The 14,022-nt window shown below is 43.5% G+C and overlaps 1 pseudogene; it reads right to left on the reverse strand.

Moving 5' to 3' along the window:
• Positions 1–923: 923 nt before the first annotated feature.
• On the reverse strand, positions 924–1,647 carry LOC114105299 (EEF1A lysine methyltransferase 2-like; annotated as a pseudogene).
• Positions 1,648–14,022: the final 12,375 nt, after the last annotated feature.

Below are 14,022 nucleotides of genomic sequence, written 5' to 3' on the forward strand. Positions count from 1 at the left end.
AGTGTTTTAAAATACTATTATTATTATTATTATTATTATTATTATTATTTTATGTGGTGCTGAGGATTGATCCCAGAGCCTCACATATGCTAGGTGAGCTCTCTACCCCTGAGCCACAACCCCAGCCCCCCTTCAATGTAATTTTAACTGGTGAAATACATATAACATGAACTTTACCACCCCGACCATGTTTAGGTATACAGTTTAATAACATAAGGACTCTGACATTCTTGTGCAACAGATCACCAAAACCATTCATCCTGCAACACTGAATTTCTGCCCCACTGCACAGGGACTCCCCGTTGCCCTCCTCAGCCCTGGCACCCATTACTCTACCCTGACTCCACAGGGCCCTTGCACAGTGGAATCCTTCTGTGCCTGGCATATCTCACTCGGCATAGTGCCCTCCAGGTCCACCCATGTTGTAGCCTGGGTCCAAATCCCCTCCTTTTTATTCTTACATAAAGTGTTTATATAATGGCTCAAATAGTTGCACATACAATATTTTATATAATGCTGAAAATAATGCTATATAGACATCAAGAAGTTAGTTCCATTTATAGATGGCAGAACCAAGGCTCAGGGCGTAAACGATTGCTCTTGATCACCAACCCAGCACCAACAGACAGGAAAGTGTCTGTGGCTCACAGTGCGTGACCTAGTATGATGTCAAACTGCCACCTCCTGGTTGAGGGCTGTTTCCAGGCACTGTTATTACTTTTTTTTTTTTTGTAAATTTATTTACTTCTTTTAAGTTTTTAACTGTTTAGAGTTACAGGGGATTTTTTAAAATCAAAAAGAAAAATATTTACATTTCAAATACAAAATATTTCAAATTACTGTTGGTTGCCTACATGCTCATGATTCCTTTTTTTTAAAACTATGCTGTGTAGCTTCTTTAAAAAAAGCTACCTGAAATTGTCCTAGGAAAAGTCTCGGGATTTCTGGAAGACCAATGCTGCTACACTGTTTCCAGATCTGCCTCCAAAACTGAACCTGGGTGTCAGCAACTCTTCAAAAATTTTATATCCTTCACTGAATTCACGTAGCAACTCTTCCTTGGTCCAATTACATGGAGTTATTAGGAAAAAACCTTTTACTCTTAACACCCTGGAGAGAGATTTCACATACTGCTTCCTCTTCTCAACTGTAGTGTCAGGATTAAGGCTGATGGCATCAAAAGTTCCTTTATCAATACAAATATGAAATCCAGACAGCTTTGTGGAAAGATTCAAACAGTCTTCTACCTTCAAGTTAATGTTAGATAACCCTTCTTTATAATATTTCCAGAAAGCTGGATTGCAGAAGGAGAATAATCAATTCCAGTAATATTAGAAAAACCAAATTTTGCAAGTTCAACCAGGAAAACACCATTTCCAGTTCCAATATCAAGCACTGAAGCATCCAGTGGAATCTTGTGTTTCTGCATCCACTTTATTAGTCGATTCATACTCTTCCCCAAACCAGATTTCCCCTGTATCTCCAAAATCTTGAAAAGTTTGCAGTTCTCTCTCAAAGACAGCATCCCAATGCCCTCGGGTCCCCAGTGCTGACAGGACGAAGCCATCCTTCGCGGGACTACCCTTTTGGGACCGCACCGCCACAGCGCCGGCCGCTGCCATCAGCCCCTGTTATTACTTTTAACATAACATCCCTGAGCACTTATCCTATTTTTAAAGAGCAGTGAAACCTGGGGAGAATCAAGATGAGAGTTCTTTCATAGCTCAAAAGAAAAATGGCCAAAGTGTTGATACACTTCAATTAAAGAAACAAATGTTTTAGAATTGGCAGGTGGAAATTTGTAACAATTCGTGTGGCTTTTTTGGTGCTTGTAACTAGTAGGAAACACTGTTTGATTTAGCACTTCATTTCAATCCCTGTAAAGAAACTAGAAGTAATTTAATTTTCTCACTCTGGTTCTTAATGCTGATGGAGTACACATGGTTTCTCACTCGTCGGTTGGTGGATATTTGGGTGCTTCTGTCTCGTGGCTGCGTGACCACAGTGCACAAGTGTCTGAGATCCTGTTGTCACTGTTCCACACACTCCCAGGGCCAGAGTTGCCGGGTCATGTGGTGATTCCGTTTCTCCTGTTCTGAGGACTGTTTTCCAGGGGCCGATGCCCAGGGATCCAGAGCTCTGTGTCCTTGCAGACGCTGCTCCTTTGGTGGCAGCCACCCTCAGGAAACGAGGTGGTGCCTGCTGGCTGCTGGCTGCTGTATGGGAGGTGGCGCCCAGGGCCCACCACGCAGGAGGCACACACTCCCCTCTGAGTGTGCTCCTCCCTCTGGTGACCAGAGGTACTGAGCATCTGGGGTGCTTATGGCCATTTGTTTGTTTTCTTCAGAGAAATGTCTATCAAATTTCTTCACCCATTTTAAATTCGGGTTTTATGTTGTTAAGTCATAGGAGTTTCTTAGATATTCTGGATCTTAAACCTTTGTCAGAGAAATGATTTGCAAACACTTTCTCCTATAGCTTCTCTTTCTCCTCTCTTGAGAGTGTCCTGTGCTGTACAAAAGTCCTTAACTGTGTGTGTGTGTGTGTGTGTGTGTGTGTGTGACAAAGGTCTTGTAGGTGAGGAGAAATAAGATTATAATAACACTGCAACACAAGCCCCTACGCCCTTCTCTGGAGTTGTGACCTTTTAAAAAGTCTGACTTGGATGGGTCTGACTTACCTATTTTGGTTGCTTGTGCCTTTGATGTCATATTTAAGAAACCAACTCAGCCAGCGGCACACACCTGTGATCCCAGTGACTCTGGAGACTGAGGCAGGAGGATGGCAACTTAGCAAGACCCTCTCTCAAAATAAAAAATAAGTTGGTGTGATGCCAGATCCTGGAATCCCATGACATGAGAGGCTGAAGGAAGCAGGAAGATTGCAAGTTCAAGGCCAGTCTCAGCAACCTACAAAGTAAAACATAAAAAGGGCTTGAAATGTGGCTCATGGTAAAGCACCCCTGGGTTCAATCCCACAACAAAAAAAAAAAAAAAAGAAAGGAAGCCATCGCAGGCAGAGGCTCGTTTCCCCAGGAAGCTTCACGTTGCTTCCCTATGAGGTGGCTCTTGGCTCTCGACCTTAGGTTGAAAGTCTCCTTCCAGTCCACAAGGACGCTCAGTGTCTTCCTCAAACCCTCTGTAGTGCTCCGTTGTGCTCCAGACCGACTGGTGGTGGGAGTCTGTGAGAGCGGCCGTGTGGTTGGAGTGTCGCTGTCCTGCCCCGCACACACGCTTGTGCCCCTGTGGCTGTCTTCTCTCCCTGTCTGCAGCCCGCCGTCTTTGGGGTTTCTCTTTCTGGATTTTGTTGTTTGAACGACCCACATGTCCATCCTCTGCCGACTCCAGGCTCTTTACAGTAGGCCTTCAAGTCAGGGTGTGTGACTCCTCTGCCTCTGTCCTCCTCGGAGTTGTTGGCCCCCTGTTCCTGGCCTCGGTGCACAGCTCAGCTCTTGGCATGGTCTGTCCAGGCTGGAGAATCCAGAGGCGATGGTGAGCTTGGGGCCGGCTCAGCAGGGCACTCCTTGCCCACCTGCTGCCATTTCTTTCTTGGATCCTTGGTGTCTGCTCCGCGGCTCCTGCGGGCTGCACAGCACGCAGAGGCGGGACAGACCGGCCTCTCCACCGTATCTGCAACTGGTATGCTCTTGCTGATTTTTAATAGTGTGATCATGGTATTGTGGTTCCATTTCAAAAGTCCTTGTCTTCTAGACATAGAGACAAATATCTGTGGATGAGATTATGTAAAATACCACAATCACAGGTTACTTTAACATCACAGGTTATCATCAGATCAGCAACGATGTCTGATAATGGAAAAGCACCATTCAAACAGCAGTTTGGACACTGCAGCCACCTTCCAGATGTCCAACCTCAGCCCTGCCCTGACTCAAAGTTGGCCCTGAACACACGGGTTAGCAGCTTCTGCTGACACAGGGGACCCCATGTGGTGACAACACTGCTTCCAGGCATGGGTGGAGGAGGTGAGTCCAGCCAGGAAGCACTTAGACCTGCTGGAGCCAGCTCTGCCACAGGAGCAGGGTCCCCTAGCCATCTCGTCATCTCCGGTGGGGCCAGAGGACTGGGAAGGCGGCTCCCCATAGGCAGTCCAGGTGCAGTAGGGTCAACAGCCAATACTCGGTGCCTCTTTAGGAGGTTCCTCTCTGCTCAGTGCTCACGGCAGGTTGGGTAAGGACGTGCCCCAGTGTTCACCCACAGGGACATGTTCTGTGTGTATGATGCTGACCTACTTTATTTAGAAGAGAACTTGGTGCCTACATTGTGACAAATGGAAAGACCTCCACCTTTCTGTCATGAGAGTGGAGGGCATGGTGGCCACCCTTCCTGTGAGACTAAAAGGTCAGATGTACTGTCAGTCATGTGGGGCATGCCGGTGATCCCAGCAGGTCAGGAGGCTGATGAGAAGGATCTGAAGTCCCAGGCCAGCCTCAGAAATTTAGCCAGAAGGTTCTGTCTCAAACAAACAAAAAGCAAACACAGGGCTGGGGGTGTGGCTCAGGTGCAGAGTGTCCTTGGGTTCAGTGCCCTGTAAGAGAACTCTTGGTGGTTCTGTGTGCACAGGCTTCTGCACATGGCCCATAAATGGGCAGCGTCAGGCACTCAGGGAGGAAGACAAAAGGCAGAGAGCCTGAGAGCGAAACTCCGCTTCCCCTGAGAGTTTCTCACCTCTGACTTCCAAAACACCACACGTGTCACCTTCTCTGAAGAAGGCGAAACAGCAGTCCAAAGGGAAGTCCCCACTCCCCACAGTCCAGGGCCGCACAGATGGTGCAAGCAGCAGAGCTGGGGTCACATCTCTGTTCCAAACAGTACTCCAGAGCTCCAGTGCCCAGCGTGGACACAGAGCTGGGGAGGAGGACACGGCCAGCAGCTCCCACTCCTGTCCCGCAGGGTGGTGGGAACCGGGTTTCCCTCAGGGGAATGGCTCACTGGGAAATAAAAGCTAAGAGAAATAAAATGGTGAAAAACACAGAACACAGAAAGCAGTTTCAAAAGCAGGGGCAGAAGAGTCAAGCTGATCAGACGGGTGGAGCTACCTTCCTAGCAGATCAGAGGGGAAGGTCACATCAGTGGGTGATCTATTATTGTGGGAGAGCCACAGGACGTTCCCAATGCCAGGCCTATCCCTCCCTGGCTTCCATGCCAGAGAAGGTCCTCACGTATCTCATGGATGGCTTCCCACATATTCCCCCTTTTTACTTTGAAAATGTCAATGATGAGCCCTTATTTCAAGTTCCTGGATTCTTGTTTTGGGGTGTGACAACCTATTATCATGATACAAAAGAGACTAGCAGCAAACATTTCATTCCAATGATATACATGCAGAGTGTTTCTGTATGTTTCCAGGACTAAAGCCTTTCGATTCTTGAAATATTTCATCAGCTAGAGAGGTAGGATCCGTAAGATAGATTTTGCTGTTTGAAGATCCTGGATGTGGCAATGGAACTCTCTAAGATCCAGGCTATCATTATTGCTATGCCACATACCCATTAGATGATTTTTAATCAATTCCCCATCTCAAAGGGAAGCATTATATTTGGCCGCAGTAACACAGATGTATTGACACTCAGCATGGCTTTTAAGCCTTACACTTGAGAGTGGAAAGCTCATCGCCAATATTTATGACCATATCTTCTAGAGCATTCAACTTTTCATCAATATTTATCTGATTATTGAGGGCTTTGGAAATATTTTGAGCCAAATTATTAAGAAAATTTGCCTGTTGAATGTTTAGAGATATAGCTACTGAAGTTCTAATCATAGAAGTGATGAATGAAATTAAAGCATCAACTCCAAGAATTATGAGACCAAGACCAGACTACTTAGGTCTGGTTAACTGAGCATGCGTCTGCTGTAAACCTGAACACCAGCGCTGGAACCATGGTTCTGAACGTCAGCTTGTAGTAAGACAAAGAGGGTTGGTAAAGGACCAACATTCCTCTCCCTCTGTTAAATCTAGTGATGCGATTAGATGGCATTTTTACAGGCTACAAGATATTTACATCCCTTTTACACAAGATATTCATCATCCCTTTTCTTAACGCTTACATTCCCAGTAATTAAAGCACAAGGAGATTGAACACAGCCCTGCCGGCCATAGCAGGAACCCTCTTTGCAATTCCTGCCTACAAAGTTAGGCATAGAGCTATCTGTATAATGTAGAACGTCTGAGACTGCAATTAAGCACCAAAGATCTTTTTGGATACCACCTTTGCTGAAGGTTAGAATATTACCAACAAAAGCTCCAGTGGTCATGGCACCCTTATGTAATTGTCTTATGTGAATTCTTGGAAGCCAGTCTAAAATATATCCACTATTTCTACAAAGCTTTATGTTATATACTGACAAGACATTTGCATATTCCATCCATTTAGGAAAGGTGTCTATGTTACTGCGGCCAAATATAATACTTCTCAGTGTGACTGGGAAAAGATTAAAAAATCATCTAATGGGTATTTGGCATAGCAATAATAATAACCTGGATCTTATGGAGTTACACTGCCACATGAATTGGCACCTTTGGGATCAAATCATTGCAGAATGATTAGGACAGTAAGATATTGGTGGAAGTTCTGGAAATGACTGGCTTGTTATGAGAAAGTCCCATTTTAATAACTGTTCAGACATATGGTCTTGAGTCCTGGGGCCTCAGTACAATTGGCTGGTCTAGGTCCCCCATGTATGGTCTTTCTCTTGAATGATGCCCTTAAACAGCCAGCATGCTTATCATGAGACCAACATACAGGCAGTTGTACACTGTAACCAGTATAATCAAATTCAGTCACATGGACGGGTGTAATCTGGGTACATGTGAGTATCATTAGTAAATACTGAGACAGATTCTCCAGCCCACGCAGCTGGGTGTCTAAAGGTAGATATGGAAAGCAGTCCAATAGGTTTCTCCATGGACCCACTTACTGGCAGCTCAACAGAGCAGGGCCACAAACACTGTGGCTGGAGCTTAGTCCTTCCTTGTGGCTGAACCACCTGATCAGCCTGTTGCATCAGATTCCTCACTTGTTCCCATGATGGCAGTTTGGAAATTCAGTTTCTCTTGGCCCTCTTCATCCTTTTCCTCATTTCTAGCTTCCTCTTCCTGATGGGGGTCAGGGCTGACATCTCTGGATTGATCTTTAGTCATTTGAACCTTGGTTCTAGGTCCTCCAGGTCTGATGGCACATTTGGGTACCCAAATCGGACAAAGCCACCTTCTGGAAAAACACCAGCATGACCTCCACCCCACATTATGACTGAGTCTGGACCTTTCCTTTGTCCTGTAGGTGAATCTTCCCACCAAGCTTGGCCCACGGGACCTGTTGCAGTGGAAGACATGTGTCTCCTGGCTGCAGTGTGACCTTCAGAGTCACAATTTTAAAAAATTAAAACAAACAAAGCATGATTAAGGTTATTTTGTAGGGTCTTATTTCTCCCTTTTTGTTTTTGTAATTGTAGGTTAATAGATAAATGAGCTTGTTCTACAATGGCTGGACCTTGAGGATCATCAGGGACACCTGCTTTATGATCAATACAAAATTGATGACAAAACTGCTGAAAAGAAGAACTAGTGTGAGCGGGAGTATTATCAGTGTAGATCTGATAATGACTACTTGGCATAGCGATGATATAACCTGTCAAGGACATCCTAATGCTTCAAAGTAGGTAGGCAATGCGAATGAGAAATGACATGTTGAGTATTTTTTTTAACATGGGCAGTGGAAAAAATAAGTGGAGAATAAGTATCAATGATATCTTGAACATAACAACGTTTGCCAAACTGAGGGATGTGAGTCACATCCATCTGCCATAACTGATGCGGTCATAAACCCTGGGATCAACCCCAGTTGATGAAGATGGAATATGGATAACACATTGTGGACAATGATGGACAATTTTACGAGCTTTTCCCTAGTAATATTGATTTTTTTAATGTAAACCAGAAGAGTTCTGATGATGTAAATAATGTGAGGCTTGTGAACAATGATATAGAGATATTTGTTGACCAACAGCAACAAGTTTATCAATTTTATCATTACCTGATACTAAAGACCTGGAAGGTTAGATTGTGCTCATATATGGCCTATGAAACATGGATGGTGACACATTTGAACTGTCTTTTGTAAAGTATGAAACAAATAACTCTTGTGATGGTGTGTTTCCAATATTCAATGTTTCAATATTTTTCATAATTCCAACTGCATATAAACTATCGGAATAAATATTGATTGGAAAAAAAATTAAAAAGGAAAAAAATATTGATTGGCTCATTAGCAAAATGAATTAAAGCACAAATGAGAGCCAGAAGTTCTGTTCATTGTGCAGAAGTATGTTATATCTGTATTATCTCCATATGAGCATGGATATAAAACCTGCTTATCCTGAACTTGACCCATCAGTAAATATGTTAGTGCTCCAACTATTGGTTGACCCAGGGAGAAAAATTAATGTAGTTACAAGAGCAAACTGAATAAGTTTATCATGAGGGTAATGGCTTTCTATTTGACCAGGAAAATTAGCAAAAGCTATTTGCCAAGTATTGGAAGATTGCCAAAGCCAACTATGCTGTTGAGTAGAAAAGATAACAATAATATTTGGTTTTGAACCAACTAACTGTAAAACTTGTGTTTTTTGTTTAATAACTAGCTGATATATAAAATCAGGAAATGGAGTAAATGACTTTTGAGGAGAATGAGATATGTGAAGCCATTCAACAATTCCCAGTGATTGCCATATGCTCCCATAGGGGTATGAACAGTGGAAAATGTTAATAAATATATAGGCTCTTGTGAATTGATTCTAGTAAGATGTGCTGTCTTAATGGCAGATTCAACTTTTGTTAAGGCACTCCTTGCTTCTGCTGTAAGCTGATGAGGAGAGGATGGAGAAGGATCTCCCTGTAAAACTTGAAATAAAGAACTCCAATCTGCAGTGGTCAGTTTTAAATCTGGTTGCAGCCTGAAAGGAAGGTGACACTGGCACTCAGAGTGACCAAGAGATCTTTATTGTGGCAATGTGGTGTGTCTGAACAGGGAAAGGAGAGAGAGAGAGAGAGAGAGAGAGGAAACAAGAGGGAGAGAAGCAAGAGGGGGGCCCTGCAGGAGAGAGTTTTTATAGCTAAAATCTAATGGGGTCTCTGGGTCTGTAAGCTGCCTTGTTGGTGTACAGTGATTGGATCATACAATAGTTGCTAAGGGTGTCATCTTCTGCCTTCAGGCAGACTGGGCAGGGGCTAGATGTGGGTTTCTGTTGTACCAGATGGATGGGGGTCAGGTGTTCAGCCTTGAGTGGGGTTGAGTGTTCAGACTTGAGGCAAACAAGGCTAACTTTTTTTTTTTTTTTTTTAGAGAGAGAGAGAGAATTTTTTAATATTTATTTTTTAGTTTTCGGAGGACACAACATCTTTGTTTGTATGTGGTGCTGAGGATCGAACCCGGGCAGCACACATGAACTAGCCAAAAGAAAGTCATCCCTGGGATAGATGATATATGCATTAAGGAACTGTTCACATATTGGAGCTATAGCCTGCGCAATGAGATCTTGACACAGTGTTGGACTATTGGTCATTCCTTGAGGTAACACTTTCTAGCAAAACCTTTTAATGGCTTTTTGAAATTTATAACTGAGATGCTAAAAGCAAATCTCTTACAATCATCTGGATGCAACTGTATAGTGAAAAAAAATCTTTTAAATCTATTAGGATTAATTGATAATCAAGAGGGATAGCTGTAGGAGGGGAAGTCCAGGATGTAAGGCGCCCATGGATTCCATAATATGATTAACTGCTCTAAAATCATATGATAATCTCCATTTACCAGATTTTTAAAAATTAAGTTATAGATGGACACAATATCTTTATTTATTTATGTGGTGCTGAGGATCAAACCCAGTGCCTCATATAGTCGAGGCAAGTGCTCTACCACTGAGCCACAACCCCAGCCCCATGGCCAGATTTTTTTTTTTTACCACAAAAACTGGAGTATTCCCAGGACTAAGACGAGGCTAAATATGACTGGCTTGAAGTTGTTCTTGGACTAAAATATTGGCTACTTGGAGTTTTTCACCTGTAAGGGGCCATTGGTCAATCCAGCAAGATCAACAGACAGCCAATTAATCTTCTCTATTGTTTTCTGGGCCAGGGAAGAAACCAATTACCCCATTAAGAATTTTGTTTGGGTGAATTAGATAATTTAAATTGTCTTTGTTGAGAAGACTGATTTATAGGTAAATACCCTTCTTGTTGATTTCCTTTTAATCCTTTAGTGGAAATAGATATTTGATCAAGCATTTGAGGTGACAGCATAGATTTAGGAGTTAATAATACTCTTAGGGGCGGGGGTTGTGACTCAGTAGTAGAGTGCTTGCCTAGCATGTGTGAGGCACGGGGTTCAAGCCCCAGCACCACATAAAAATGAACAAATAAAATAAAGGTATTGTGTTCATCTACAACTAAATATATATATAAAATACTCCTAGGCTATTCAAAACATCTCAACCCAAACATTCCCTGGTAAAGTATCAAGGACATAAGGTTTTAAGAGTCCTCTATTGCCACCCTTACCTTCCCTTCGGAGGTACTGGGCGCCGAGAGGTCTGTCCCATTCCTTCTAGACTAGCAGGTGCAGTACGCAAAGGCCGATTTTGGGGCCGAAATTTGCTAGAGATGACTGATTTATTTGCTCCTGTATCTATTCTGCCCTTAAAATTTTTATAGTTAATTTTAAGATCCAATAGAGGGTGCTCTTGGTCACAAGCTGTCTATGGGCTGTGTGTGGACTATGTTACACATTGAAGCCTCCCGAGGGGAGAAGTCTGGCACTGAGAACTCCCTGGGGCACTCCCCACAGGGACTGACAGCTTGACGCAGGTGAACTTCCCCCTCAAGCTCTGCCAAAGATCCCACACAGCACCTGAGATGGGTGTGACCTGCCAATGTGTCAATCAACGTGCTGACGGCAGGACATCACAAAGCAAGACTCCACCCTTGAAACCTTACCCCTGCCTTTGATGTCCCCCTAAATAAGCCACCGGAGCCATTTTGATCTATCAGGGGCTTCACTTTTGTATATATTCATTTTTAAAATATTTATTTTTTAGTTGTAGTTGGACACAATACCTTTATTTTACTTATTTTTATGTGGTGCTGAGGATCGAACCCAGGACCTCACACGTTAGGCAAGCGCTCTATTGCTGAGCCACAGCCCCCAACCTATATTCATTTTTGTATGTATTTCTGAGTGTTTGTGTTTTACATTTGTTCATTATTTGAAATATTAAGATTTAGAGTGGCTATTTAGGGTGACTTGGATTCCTCTGGGCAGAAGAACCCTCCAATAAGATTCTGGTCATCTTCCACCTGAAACTCTTGCTTAACAAATTGAGCCCAATAGGCTCTGTCCAGGGACCCGGAGTCTGAATTTGCCAGGTCTGTCTGATGAATCTTTCCCTGCAGAACAACAAGGCAAGAAAATCATCGTGCAATTGCATCTTTTAGAGAAAGCCGAATAATGGAATTTGTTTGAACTGTAATCTTAATTTCCCCACTAAAATTTACATCAAGAACACTGGTGATAACTGAGTTCCTTTTTGAGTTAGATTGCTTCTTCCCAGTATTGAACCTACTGTATCTGGCAGCAGTGGCCCATAAATTCCTGTAGGAACAAACTGTGGACTCATCTCTGGAGTCAGGAGGAATTCTGAAGCTGGATGGAGCTCCAAACTCCTGGTCCCTGAACAGATTAACCGGGAGGTTGAGCCTGCACATAAGGAGTCTGGCCTAGAGGGAAGGACCCCGACCTGGAGCTTACACCCCACTGTGGGCAGGGGAGGTAGCATCAGTGGAGTGTTGGCATCAGTGGAGGTAGCCTGTTGGCGACCTGCTGGGCATGCCATTCCCTTGCCTAGTGGTTGCCCCCCCGCCCCCATGGCTCTGGCACAAGCCTGGCACATCTCTTTGACTGGGCAAAAGCCTGCAATCTCTGGCCCTGTTTTCCCACAGTTAAAACCCTGCCTTCCATCACAGCTCTCCTTTGATGGAGTCGGTAGAACCTGTTTTAATGTGGTGGCTATGGCTGATCCCTGCAGATGTGCCTGCCTGACATTGGCACAAAGGTGGATATAATCCACAATGCAATTGAATCACTTCTTGGCAAACTTTATTAGCATTTTCAAAAGCTAGAGGTTTGGAGCTGGGGATGTGGCTCAAGTGGTAGCGTGCTCGCTTGGCATGTGTGGGGCACTGGGTTCGATCCTCAGCACCACATAAAATAAAATAAAGATATTGTGTCCAACTACAACTAAAAAATATTAAAAAAAAAAAAAAAAAAAAAGCTAGAGGTTTAACTAATACCTCAGAGTCCTCCGAATCTCTTATCATGCAATCTGCGGCTTGGTATAAATGTGCCACAAGCCCAAACAATTCTCTGGTCCCTGAGAATTGGATTTGACTGAAATCTAGGGGGTTTTCTCCTTTATTAGTAAGTCTCTCCATGCCCTTCTGGCACATGCATTAATCTGATTATAAGCTTGCAAATCATAATTTAACTGTTGTCCAAATCAGTAAATTTTCCCATCTCCGTCAATATGTCTACCATAATAATTCCATGCCTTCTATTAACTTCTGCCTGCTCAGAGTAAAAATTCATCAGTTAGATTGCCATAGCAAATAATCACCTCCTGAAAGACAGGCTTTTGCTAGCGAGACCCAGTTATAAGGCAGCAAAATGTCACTACATATAGATTCTATCAGGCTTTGAAGAAAAAGGTGAGTTCAGGCCATATGATGAAAAAAATATTAATTTTTTAATGTTTTAAAAGAAATGGCAGTATGAACTGGTACACATTGGTTTGGGCCACCTATCAGCTTGAAAATTGCAAATAGTTTAAATCCTGAGATATCTTTTCCCTCCTGTCAAGTGGTTGAGACCACATTGGAGTAGGGAAGGGTCTGTGGCTGACAGGTTCAAGGGTGTAAGCCTCGGTCTTCCCCAAGGGAGAGTGGTTGGGGCAGGACCATTTAAATGCAAATTACGGAGGTCTGCTTTAAATTCAAGCACTTCCTCTGACTGAGAATCCTCTTCTGTGTCTCCCAGCTCTGGCCCTTTCCCCATCTCCATCTCCGGGCCTCTCTCTTCCTAATGAAATTTGATCTGGGCTCCTTCTCTGCCTTTTGGGGCTGTGAACAATGAATTTTGCTCAGGCTGTGCCAGCAGGCTGTATTCTGACTTCCACAGTTACAAACCAGATGTGACTTTGCTTTGCCCTTAACTTTTCTGCCTGTCTTAGGTGTGTTAGGTTACCTGCAGACAAAGAAGCCCTAGGTGCTGAGCAAGCCTGTTCACTAGGTCTGACTTTTAAGTGCATCTCTAAGGCCTATAAGTAAGTGGCCCGTAAGTAAGTCTCCCGAAGGCCATCAACCAATATCTTGGGCAGAATATAAACTACTGCAGCCCTATTTTTTCCTACATTTTCAATCATATGTAAATCAAGTGACTCCCCTTCACAGAACCATGGGCATATTTCCCTAATCTTCTTAAGAACTGAGTGAGCTGTGATCTTTATCTTTTCCCTTTTGTTTTATTATCATCTTCAGAATTGCAAAATGAATTTCTTTCTCTGAAGACAAAGAGTTCCCCATGCTTAACATCCCATGATAAATAAACTTTTCTCTCTCCTTTTTCTCTTAGTATACTAATTGCTAATTCACAAGCGCTTTTCCTGTGAGAGAGAGAGAGAGACAAACACTCACTAGTTACCTTTGAATTCCACGAAATGAGGATTCTTGTTCCCGGCACCAGTTTCTGCCCAGGTCCCAAGAGGGCAGTGGGACTGGGGTTTCCCTGGGGAGAATGGGCTGGCTGGGAAGTTAAAGGTAAAAGAAATAAAACATCGAGGGAAACACACACAGAGAACACAGAAAGTAGTTTCAAAAGCAGGGGCAGGAGGGGCAAGCTGATGAGAGTCATGGAGCTTCTGAACAAAGACGGAGCCCAACCTGCTCTATTCATAC

This window comes from Marmota flaviventris, chromosome 11 (genome assembly GCF_047511675.1).
Source record: "Marmota flaviventris isolate mMarFla1 chromosome 11, mMarFla1.hap1, whole genome shotgun sequence".
NCBI classification, from domain to species: Eukaryota; Metazoa; Chordata; class Mammalia; order Rodentia; family Sciuridae; genus Marmota; species Marmota flaviventris.